Source organism: Phocoena phocoena, chromosome 17 (assembly GCF_963924675.1).
Source record: "Phocoena phocoena chromosome 17, mPhoPho1.1, whole genome shotgun sequence".
Classification (NCBI taxonomy): domain Eukaryota; kingdom Metazoa; phylum Chordata; class Mammalia; order Artiodactyla; family Phocoenidae; genus Phocoena; species Phocoena phocoena.
Window position 1 is genome coordinate 16,092,189 of NC_089235.1, and position 11,024 is coordinate 16,103,212.

Here is an 11,024-nt window from a genome sequence, read left to right on the forward strand (position 1 = left end):
ACAACTCAATCCAAAACTGGGCAGAAGATCTAAATAGACATTTCTCCAAAGAAGATATACAGATTGCCAACAAACACATGAAAGGATGCTCAACATTACTAATCATTAGAGAAATGCAAATCAAAAGTGCAGTGAGGTATCACCTCACACCAGTTAGAATGGGCATCATCAAAAAATCTACAAACAGTAAATGCTGGAGAGGGTGTGGAGAAAAGGGAACCCTCTTGCACTGTTGGTGGGAATGTAAATTGATACAGCCACTGTGGAGAACAGTATGGAGGTTCCTTAAAAAACTACAAATAGAACTACCATATGGTCCAGCAATCCCACTACTGGGCCTATACCCTGAGAAAACCATAATTCAAAAAGAGTCATGTACCACAATGTTCATTGCAGCTCTATTTACAGTAGCCAGGACATGGAAGCAACCTAAGTGTCCATTGACAGATGAATGGATAAAGAAAATGTGGCACATATATACAATGGAATATTACTCAGCCATAAAGGAAACGAAATTGAGTTGTTTGTAATGAAGTAGATGGACCTTGAGTCTGTCATACAGAGTGAAGTAAGTCAGAATGAGGAAAATACCGTATGCTAACACACATATATGGAATCTAAAAAAGAATGGTTCTGAAGAACCTAGCGGCAGGACGGGAATAAAGATGCAGACATAGAGAATGGACTTGAGGACATGGGGGAGGCGGCAGGTTAAGCTGGGACGAAGTGAGAGAGTGGCGTGGACATATATACACTACCAAATATAAAATAGATAGCTAGTGGGAAGCAGCCGCATAGCACAGGGAGATCAGCTCGATGCTCTGTGACCACCTAGAGAGGTGGGATAGGGAAGGTGGGAGGGATACTCGAGGGAGGGGATATGGGGATATATGTATACATATAGTTGCTTCACTTTTTTGTACAGCAGAAACTAACACAACATTGTAAAGCAGTTATTTTCTAATAACATTGTTTAAAAAATAAAAAATTAATAAAATGATGCCAATCTAGTTACTGGATGTGTTTTATTTTAATTGGTATAATTGTTTTGCAGAAAGTTCTGCTTAATGTTATGTTTTTAAGTATAAACATCTCTCTTAATGCATGTTGAATAACTCCCTGTGGTACAATGTATGCATTAATTCATTAGTTCCAACATTAACTGGGTCACAGCTAACAATTGTCTACTGAAATTCAACTCAGTCAGTTACTAGAGGTGCATTTTGGGGTTGTTTTACCTTAGGAAGGACAATAGGAAGTTGCATTACTCTCAAGGTGTGCTTAGCTGGTTTTTTTTTTTTTTTAATGGTCTTTTCAGTGCCTTTTGCATGATACTCTTGGCTTTGGGTGGTATTTTGAGGAAGAGCTTGGCCCCGTCTGTATACATGGCCCAGTTCCCTTCTCTCTGGAGTACGCTTTTTTAGACAACTGTCTCCTGGAGCTTTTAAAGTTCACCTCTTCAAGGAGGCCTTCGTGGGCCACGGTACTGGGGTAGTTCTTCTTCTTTACATCTTCTCAGCACCCCTACTTCCTCTCTCTGAACTGCTTCATTGTAGTTTCTTAGGGTCAATGCTCCCTGGATCAGTGCTTCTGCAGGGGCTATTTGGCAACATCTGTAGGCAGTTTTGCTTGCCAAACCAGTGGCGTTGCTACTGGAATGTAGGAGGTAGAAGACGGGGATGTTGCCAAACCCTCTACACTGTACAGAACCGGCGGCTCACCCCAGCAAAGAGTTATCCAACCCCAAACGTCATAGCACTGACGTTGCTCCAGGTTGATTTGCCATCCCCAGAAGGACCCTGCCTTGGCCAAGCCTGCTTCGGCACCTCTGTTAACCTAGCATGCAAACAATCTCTAGGAAATAAGAATGATTCAACAAGTGTTTGTAGAATTACTTTTAATTGATTGGAGGAACGCATGAATGAAAAAGGATAGCAACTTTTCGTTTAGTACAGTGTTAAAACATGCAGGTCTGCTTTTAACCATAAGTATTGGTATGAGGGAAGAGCATATCAAGTTCACTGCTGCACTCTGCTTTTCAAACTTGGGTTGACAATAATGGAGCATTGGAAAAATGCATTGTTCGTGCAGTCTTGTGTATGAAAAAACATAACCTAAGATGAAGCAAGATCACTGAGCTGTGAACCTGACCACTGTGTTAACTTTTCCATCCTCTGCGTTGCTTATATAAACTGTGAACTGCGTGGCACCGTCAGCCTACATTGTGGTCCCTTGTGAAATACCCCATAAGGCAGGCATGTGCTCTAGGGGGTATTGTTGAGAATTTTGCTTATTATGTGACATAGTGCTTCTTATTAAGGGTTCATGGGAGAAACTGCCCTCTTGTTTCTACTGTGCTTCTGACTTGTTTTTGTCTTAGAAATGCTGTGAATTACAGAATTGACCATTTCATTTGTGGCATTGGCTACTAAGAAGCTTAAATATAAATCTATGGCTCATTTTCTTCAAGTGTATAGGGTATTACGGTACGCTAATCTCACCCCGGCTATCTTCTTTCTTTACATTTCTTTTCACTAAGGTTTTTATCCCCCCCTTCTCCCTCCCTTCCTTCTTTCCTTTCTTCCTGCCATGCTAACTGTGTCTTATAAAAAGTGTTTTTTCTTCAAAAGGGACATTTTGAGACATAATTTCTTTAATCTGTAAGTATCTGAGTGCTTATTTTATTACAGCTGTAGCTTTTTGACAAAGAAATTTACAGTATGCCTTGGACACACAAAACTTAATCAAAATGGTCATCATGAGTAGAGACAACCAGTATTTCTATCAGCTTAAGAGCAAAATGCATTCATGGCACTCTTCACTTGCTGTTTCTGGACCCAAGTCCCAGAAAGCATCCAAGGGATGCCCTGGAGATATCTAAGAGATGGAGGGAGAGGAGCGCTAGGTCTGCAGTAATCAAATTGTCTCACAAGTAATGCGGCCAGTTTCCTTTCTACTTAGTGCATATCACGGCTTGGCACACACTTTAACTCGTTCCTAACCTTTTGAGGTTTTGTTCAGTTCAGCTGGTTTGGCTGTCCCGTACTTAGGCTCGATGGGAGCGGGCCCTTTGCTAGTGGGGCCTCTCTAGCTCTCTCAGCCTTGGTTAAAAAAGTCATTACTATTGAAGAATAATGGAGTTTTAAAATTCATCCCATTCCCTGTAAATTTGGGGATGGGGATGAGGTCTGGGACTGACAAGGATAAACAAACACTTACTTGTAATCTAACCACTGAGAGGCAGTGACTACTAACATTCTGATAAAATCTAGCCTTTTCTCCTACGTGTGTGTAAGGATCCATATGTTTTTTAATGAAAATGGGATGTTATATATATTCCTTTGCAACTGTTGGTGTTCTCTTGTTTGTAGTGGTATTATCTTTCCATGTCAATGAACGTTGTTCTACAGTTTTATGTTTGGTGGCTGTATGGTATTCTGTTGTGTGGATATATCATAGTTTATTAACCAATCTGAAATAGACATTTAAGTTGTTTCCATTGTAAATACTATTAAAGTATGGTGTGTGTGTGTGTGTGTATGTATGTACACACATGCTTTTTAAACAGCTTGATTCTGTGATGCAAAGTCAAAACATTTCATAACTTCAATTTAAAGTTTACTTGAGACAGAAATACAGAATTGGTCCCGATGCAGACTGACACAGCAGCGTGATTTTATAATATACATTAGTATTAATACCAGTTGAATACTCCTTCTTTATATTTAGTCGGAGAAATAATTACAAGTTGTTTAAGAAAATTAAACAATGTGGACAGCCTAATTCATCTGTGTATATAGCATACACCTGTCTAGGCTAGGTGCATAAAGTAAGTGCTAAATCTTAATTTAAAACATGAGTGTTGTTTCTTATAGACCAAGAATTTCAGAGAGGCATTTTTCCTTTTCAAGAAGAAGGTAGGGTAAATATCTTTGAGATTGAATTTCAGTGAGCAAATTGTTGATCACAATTAATCTGCCACTTTCAGGGCAGAACAGCCCAATCTTCTTTCGTATTAAAGAACTACGAGGACTATTTTATCTTCACAAATTACGGAAAAAGAGGTAGAGATAAAAGAGAAGGGGAGGGAAAAGACAGACAGATCCCCGCAGACCCCCCTGATTTACAGGTGGGATTCAAAAGTCCTGCTGTGTGAAAAAGGCACCATTATGAAGAAACTCTCCTCAAATTACTCAGAAACAACCCAAAAGGACTAGGGTCGAGCACAGCCTTTCAGTATTGTTGCACTGCTGCAGCAAATTGAATTCACTCAGGCTAACTTCATGCTAAGCCTCACTTCAAAAATGTTTTCTTGCCTGTGCCTCCCCTACCCCCCTACTTCCGGCCCCCCAACCAAATGAACTGGTTACCCTGGAAACAAGGGAAGGAAAAAAAAATAAGTGCGGTGTTCGTAAACAGCATAGCTAAAATAAAATAGAGGAACATTCCAGGCGACTCTGCTGCTATCTTGGTTTGGGGGTCAGTTTTCTGCTTTGTAACATTTGGTAAATATCTTCTTATGTTCTAGCATAGTGTTAAATAAGAATGTAGGAATCAGAAAGCATCGTTTTAAATGAAAGGGCTGCCTACTGAATGGGAGGAGATATTTGCAAAAGCTATATCCGATAAGGGGTTAATACTGAATAGATAAAGGCACCTGGACTGTGGACATTAATTAGGTAATAATAATCAGGAGAGAAGGGAAATAAAACATTTCCTACTTTTTAAGGTAAAATTTATATTGGTGACTTCAGGAAAGGCAGATTAATTGAATAAAAATATCTGTTTATTTTTTATTTTATCATTTTATCCTTTATTCAGAGATCTTATCATTTGTAAGGTCTTTAGTATAAGCCAGACACTATTTTATGTGATTTAAATTAACACCACATCAAAAAAAAAAAAGCATTGTCTTGACGCTATGGAAAGATTGGATTTTTAAAAAGTTTTATTGGAGTCTAGTTGATTTACAGTGTGTTTCAGGTATACAGCAAAGTGAATCAGTTTTACATATACATATATCTAGTTTTTTTTTTAGATTCTTTTCCCATGTAGGTCATTACAGAGTATTGAGAAGAGACCAGACAGAAAGATTGGATTTTGACGGACACATGAGTTAGTCTGAATGGGTTTTAAGACCAGGTGTGAAAAAAATTTCCCCCAAACATCCAGGAGCTCAGGAAGGACCGTTTCTACCCCGTGCTGAGATTTGTAAGCAAAGGCTCTGGGAGGTTCGTCTTGTTGGGGTCTTTACTACTGTGAATTTGCAACGGGAGAGTGAGGTCAACATAAGGGCCTCGTTCTGGAAGCTCTGAGTCATTCTGTCTGCCCTCTGCTGTACCTTTTCAACTTTAGTAGCATTTTCCCCGCAGGGAGATGCTTACAACTATGTATCTTTACCCAGGAGTGGGTGCAGTGGTGGCTGTCATGGCACCTGAACAGCTCCCACTGTCCTTCCATCTCTGACCCTGTCCTTACTGCTGGAGAAATCTGGCCTTTTATAGCACATGCTAGTAAGACCATCAAGCAGATGTCAGTTGTTTTTGGATGACACTAAGATGTGGTATGTAAACGGGGCATACCATGAAGGGAACTTCGCTGTCAGACTCATTAAAAAATTTTTTTAAATTGAAGTATAGTTGATTTACATTGTGTTAATTTCAGGTGTACAGCAAAGCGATTCAGTTATTTATATATATACTTTTTTCAGCTTCTTTTCCATTCTAGGTTATTACAAGGTATTGACTGTAGCTCCCTGTGCTACACGGTAGCTCCTTGTTGTTGATTTTATATACAGTTGTGTGTATCTGTTAACCCCAAACTCCTAGTTTAACCCCGTCCCCACCTTTGGGGACCATAAGTTTCTTTTCTATGTCTGTGAGTCTATTTCTCTTTTGTAAATAAGTTCACTTTTATCATATTTTAGATTCCACATGTAAGTGATATCATATGATATTTGTCTTTCTCTGTCTGATTTATTTAGTATGATAATCTCTAGGTCCATCGTCAGACTATTTGTAAATTGTCTTTCTGTACGCTCTTTAGTATTAGAGTGGCTTTCGGCATATCAAACCATTCTGACTTTACCGAAGAGGCAAATCTATGTTCAATACAAAACCAAAGGAAAAAGTCTCTCTGTCACATCCTTCTGACCTGCAGTTGACGCCAGCTTTTTTTCGGTGTCTCAAATGGAGGGAAATGACCTGAAGGAAAAGTGTTTGAAGACTGCTGTGTGTGTCTTTGTCTGTGTACTATGTGTGTATATGTTATCTGTCCCAGGCCCCAGGGCAGGACCGGCTTTCCTGTGCCGGGAGCTCGGGCTTCTGCTGGAAAGCAGGTACACAAAGCCTTCTTTAACTTGTGTGCCGTAAGCGGTGAGATGAAAAAGGCCCACTGATGGTTAACAGATCTGTCCCCTAAGACGCCACTCCTCAGAACACGGCATTTGTTGACTCTGGGCGAAGCTTTTAGTATTTTCGGTGTCTTAAGAAATTTTGGACAGTAGCCCTTCTCTGGATGGTCATATTCCTGAGCCAGAAATGTCAGTTACCGGTTTTCTTTCTTCATCTGTTCATTAAGCCTTTTGTATATTTTCTCTCTGATTCCCAGGAATTAGTGATGACATGTGTAATTTTCATATCATTAAACTTCCTTAAAGGGGTAAAGCTGTAGTCGTTAGCAATTCTCCACTTTGTAAGATTTCAAAGATCTGAACCAGGACGGTTCTTTATAAATGAAGTAAGCCCACAAGCTTCATTCCAAAAAGCTCATTCGAGGCAATAATTTTATCCATAACAACTTGTTAGAACAAATGAAATTGTTCTATGTGGGTTTCCTGTCTTCTGATCCATCTGCGAATGATGGCTCTATGGGGAATCTTCTTACCTCTGTTAGGGTAATGAGAAAACAAGTTGTTGGAAGGCAGAAAGCCATGAGCTAGGAATGAGCCTGGGCAAATCCGCAGAGCAAGTGATCACTTTGGGATAAATAAGTTGCAGGAAAGGAGACTCACCGGAACCCTCGTTCCGCTGGGCTGTCAGATGATGTGTCTCTGATTGTTTTCCTAGATGCCTCCACGAGCTCTGAATCTCAGCCTTTGGGCCCAGGAGGGTCTTTCCTGGTCCATTTTTGTGCCCCAGTTGAATTGCCTGTTCTGTGGCTCCCCAGAGGCCCATATTCCCTGTAGAGTCTAATCTTCACGTAGAGCTCTCAAACAGCTCTATTCTCTCTAGACCAGGGGTCCCCACCTCTCGGGCGCAGACCCATACCGGTCCGCAGCCCGTTAGGAACCGGGTTGCACAGCAGGAGGTGAACAGTGAGTTAGCGCGGCTTCATCTGCCGCTCCCGGTCGCTCGCATTACCGCCTGAGCCATCCCTGCCCCCAACCCTGGTCCGTGGAAAAATTGGCTTCCATGAAACCAGTCCCTGGTGCCAAAAAGGTTGGGGACCGCTGCTCTAGAGGACGGTGGATCGGAGTCTCACCAGCATCTGCCTGTGTAGTTTGGAGCCACAGGGTGGCCTGAAATGGGCTTGTTTTGGAACCTGACATTGTGTATTTTAGAGAAGTTTCTGAATTGTTCTCTGATTGAGACCCATCCTCAAAGAGAGATCGACAGATTTAGTATGAAATTGCATAGGGATCTGATTAGTGAAAATATCCCACTCCACTGTTTTTCGCTAAGTTCTTTGTGTCAGAATCTTTAATTCACACTGTATATACCTTTTCTTGTTCAGTAGGGACTATTTTCACTTCTTGGATGAAGGAACTGAGGCTTAGAAAGGTTGTCGCTTGCCCAAGCTTCCTTAGCTGGGATGGGAAGTCCATCCTGCCCACCCGTGCAACCCTGTGCATTCTTTTTTGTTTGTTTGTTTGTTCTTGTTTTTTTGGTGGTACGCGGGCCTCTCACTGTTCTGGCCTCTCCCGTTGCGGAGCACAGGCTCCAGACACACAGGCTCAGAGGCCATGGCTCACAGGCCCAGCCGCTCCGCGGCATGTGGGATCTTCCCAGACCGGGGCACGAACCCGTGTCCCCTGCATCGGCAGGTGGACTCTCAACCACTGCGCCACCGGGGAAGCCCCCTGTGCATTCTTTCTCCGGGTTATGCTGCCTCTGTTCCACGGTAGACCGCCCAAACCACTTTTCATCTATGACTTCCTGCAGTCCTGTCCTCCACAATGCTCATCTTGCAAGACCCCAACCCTGGATTTGCCATCCTGCTCCCAAAAGGGGGAAACTGATATCTGAGGGGGCGGAAAACAAACTATAAAACTATGCAGGGCTTCCCTGGTGGCGCAGTGGTTGAGAGTCCGCCTGCCAATGCAGGGGACACGGGTTCGAGCCCTGGTCTGGGCAGATCCCACATGCCGCGGAGCGGCTGGGCCCGTGAGCCACAGCTGCTGAGCCTGCGCGTCTGGAGCCTGTGCTCCGCAACAGGAGAGGCCGCGACAGTGAGAGGCCCGCTCACCGCGATGAAGAGTGGCCCCCGCTCGCTGCAACTAGAGAAAGCCCACGCACAGAAACGAAGACCCAACACAGCCAAAAATAAATAAATAAAATTAAAAAAATAAACCCAAACAACTATGCAGATCAGTACCACTAAGATTCCTTCTCCCCACCTCAGCTGGACCCTCTGCATTACCCATCAGTACTTTCAGAGATCCTTGGCCAGTTTCCACTCCCCACACAGAGGAATTCCAAACCATCACCACTCTCCTCCAGCCCCCCTTTTCACCTCTGAACTCAACAAAGCCTCAAACTTCTGGGAGAAACTGAGTCCACCAGAAAAATTCACCCACTTTACTTACAAGGTGACTTATAGCCACATCAATCCTTACCTTTGTATTGCCGGTTTCCAGGTACCAATTTCAGGCTGGGGTCAAACTTGTTAGCTGGGTAGCTGATGACATAACTTTATTCCCCATCAGATAGACCATGTTGATCTAACTGAGCTATTAGCCAGTTTTCTCTGATGCACTGGGGAAAAAAACCCTGTTAGCTGGATTGGACCTGTTATCTGGACCTTGTGAAACCCCTCACATCCTCCTGTTTCTTTTGGGACCTTGTTCCATTAATCAAACTCCCTCAATTCCTCTACCTTTTATTCTTTCACTCTTTTCACATGTCTTCCCCTCAGCCTAAAATAAGCTCGTGTCTTACCCAATCTAAACCGCGAATCAAGCTTAAAAAATCCAACCCTCTAACGACCATCAAGTCTCTCTTTTTGCACAACTACTCGAAGAATAATCTATTTGGTTGGTCATCGGCATCTTCTTTCTCCATTCTTTCACCCATAAGATTTGGTTTTTGTTACCACTCGTTCTTACCTGTTCTTACTAATCAGGATGCAACCAGGCAAAAATGAACAACTTCAGTGATTTGTGACAAAGAAAATATAAAGCAGGAAAATTGATTAGGTGGGTGGTAGAGTAACTGAGAAACCAGACAGAGGATGGTGTGGTGTCCCAGAGGTGGCCACAGCTGGAAGCTACTCCCACACTTGGAATGGAGGGACAAAGTAAAGATGGTGCTCTCAGACCCTGGCCTGCAGATGACCCTAGGAGGCATGACCCTTGGATTGGTTGGCTTGTCCTGTGGCAGCTGAAGACGTGAAGGGGATTCAGCCCACGTAGTGCCAGACACGCTATCCACAGCAGAGAGGAGAAGCAGAAATACCTGACCTCTCTGTTCCTTTCGTCTTTTAATCTCTCATCCATGCCAACCATTGACTATGCTCAGCCCAGCTGGAGACCAGCTGACATTGGAGCCTGCAAAGTGCAGCCTGCAGGTCCAGACATCTGGAACACAGAGTGAGGGGAAGGGTAAGAGGGGAGCTAAAGGCCGACAGATCCAGCACCAGCACGTCATGCAAGGACAACGGTGACTTTCTAGGTGCCAAATCGAGTGGGATTTTAGTTTTTCTATTATTGGAAATTTCCTAATTACACCGGTGATTACTCCCTCCTGGGAATTCTCCACTTTCTTGGCTTCCAAGAGACACGGTATCCTCATTCCATTCTGTCTGTTCCTATAGACTGTACCCCCATAGCTACCACTTAAATATCGGTGTTCTCCAGGATATGGTTGTTCATCCTCAAGGTCTTAACTCCCATGTGGATTCTAATAATTTTAAGATATGTATCTCTAGCCCAGACCTCTCTCATAAAATACAGATCTGTGTTGCCAACTCCCTGCCCCCACAACTGCTTCAAGTTTAACAAGAACAGAATCAAGCTCATCTTTCTCCCAAATTTCTTATTTCATTCCCCTCTGTTTGCTGTCTCACCCAATGGATTGATTCACTACCCATCTGTTAAAAATGGTGAGTGGTCTGAGATTTTACCCTACTTATAAGCTAACAGACGTGCCTGACAGTTTCATGGGTGCTGGCAGACGACACAAGTCTCCTGGGTGAGAGACAAAGGACTTTTTTTTTTTTTTTGCGGTATGCGGGCCTCTTACTGCTGTGGCCTCTCCCGTTGCGGAGCACAGGCTCCGGATGCGCAGGCTCAGCGGCCATGGCTCACGGGCCCAGCCGCTCTGCGGCATGTGGGATCTTCCCGGGCCAGGGCACGAACCCATGTCCCCTGCATTGGCAGGCGGACTCTCAACCACTGTGCCACCAGGGAAGCCCCGAGACAAAGGACTTTTTTACTCAGGGCACAGTAAGCGGCATGAGCTTCATGACTGTGTAGGTTTCCCTTGCCCCACAAGACCCCCAGGGATGACACGGAGTAATCCAGGTGGATGCCGTGCACAAGTTGGGTTTGCATCACTGCTGAGGAACAGGGGGGCTTAGGACCCCCCAGCCTTTCAGAATGATCTGCAAGCAAGCCTGCACAACCTGTACCCCAGAGGGAGACATTATCTTAGCTAGACTGGACGGTAAAAACATCTGCTCTTTGCTCTGGGAGGCGGAGACTAAAAGACAGTCTGGACAAAGGAGGGGCTCTCTCTTCTATGAGGAAATTGCTACTTCTTTTTCTATGCCTTGCTTTCCTTGTGACTTGTGTTTCCCTTACCCTT

General features: G+C 43.6%; 1 non-coding gene across 1 annotated transcript; it reads left to right on the forward strand.

Annotated features, from left to right (window-relative positions):
* The first annotated feature begins 8,888 nt into the window (after window positions 1–8,888).
* LOC136137407 (small nucleolar SNORD12/SNORD106) lies at window positions 8,889–8,980 on the forward strand. Its single transcript, XR_010656740.1, has one exon. It is a non-coding gene; the product is annotated as a small nucleolar SNORD12/SNORD106 (small nucleolar RNA).
* The last annotated feature ends 2,044 nt before the right edge of the window (window positions 8,981–11,024 follow it).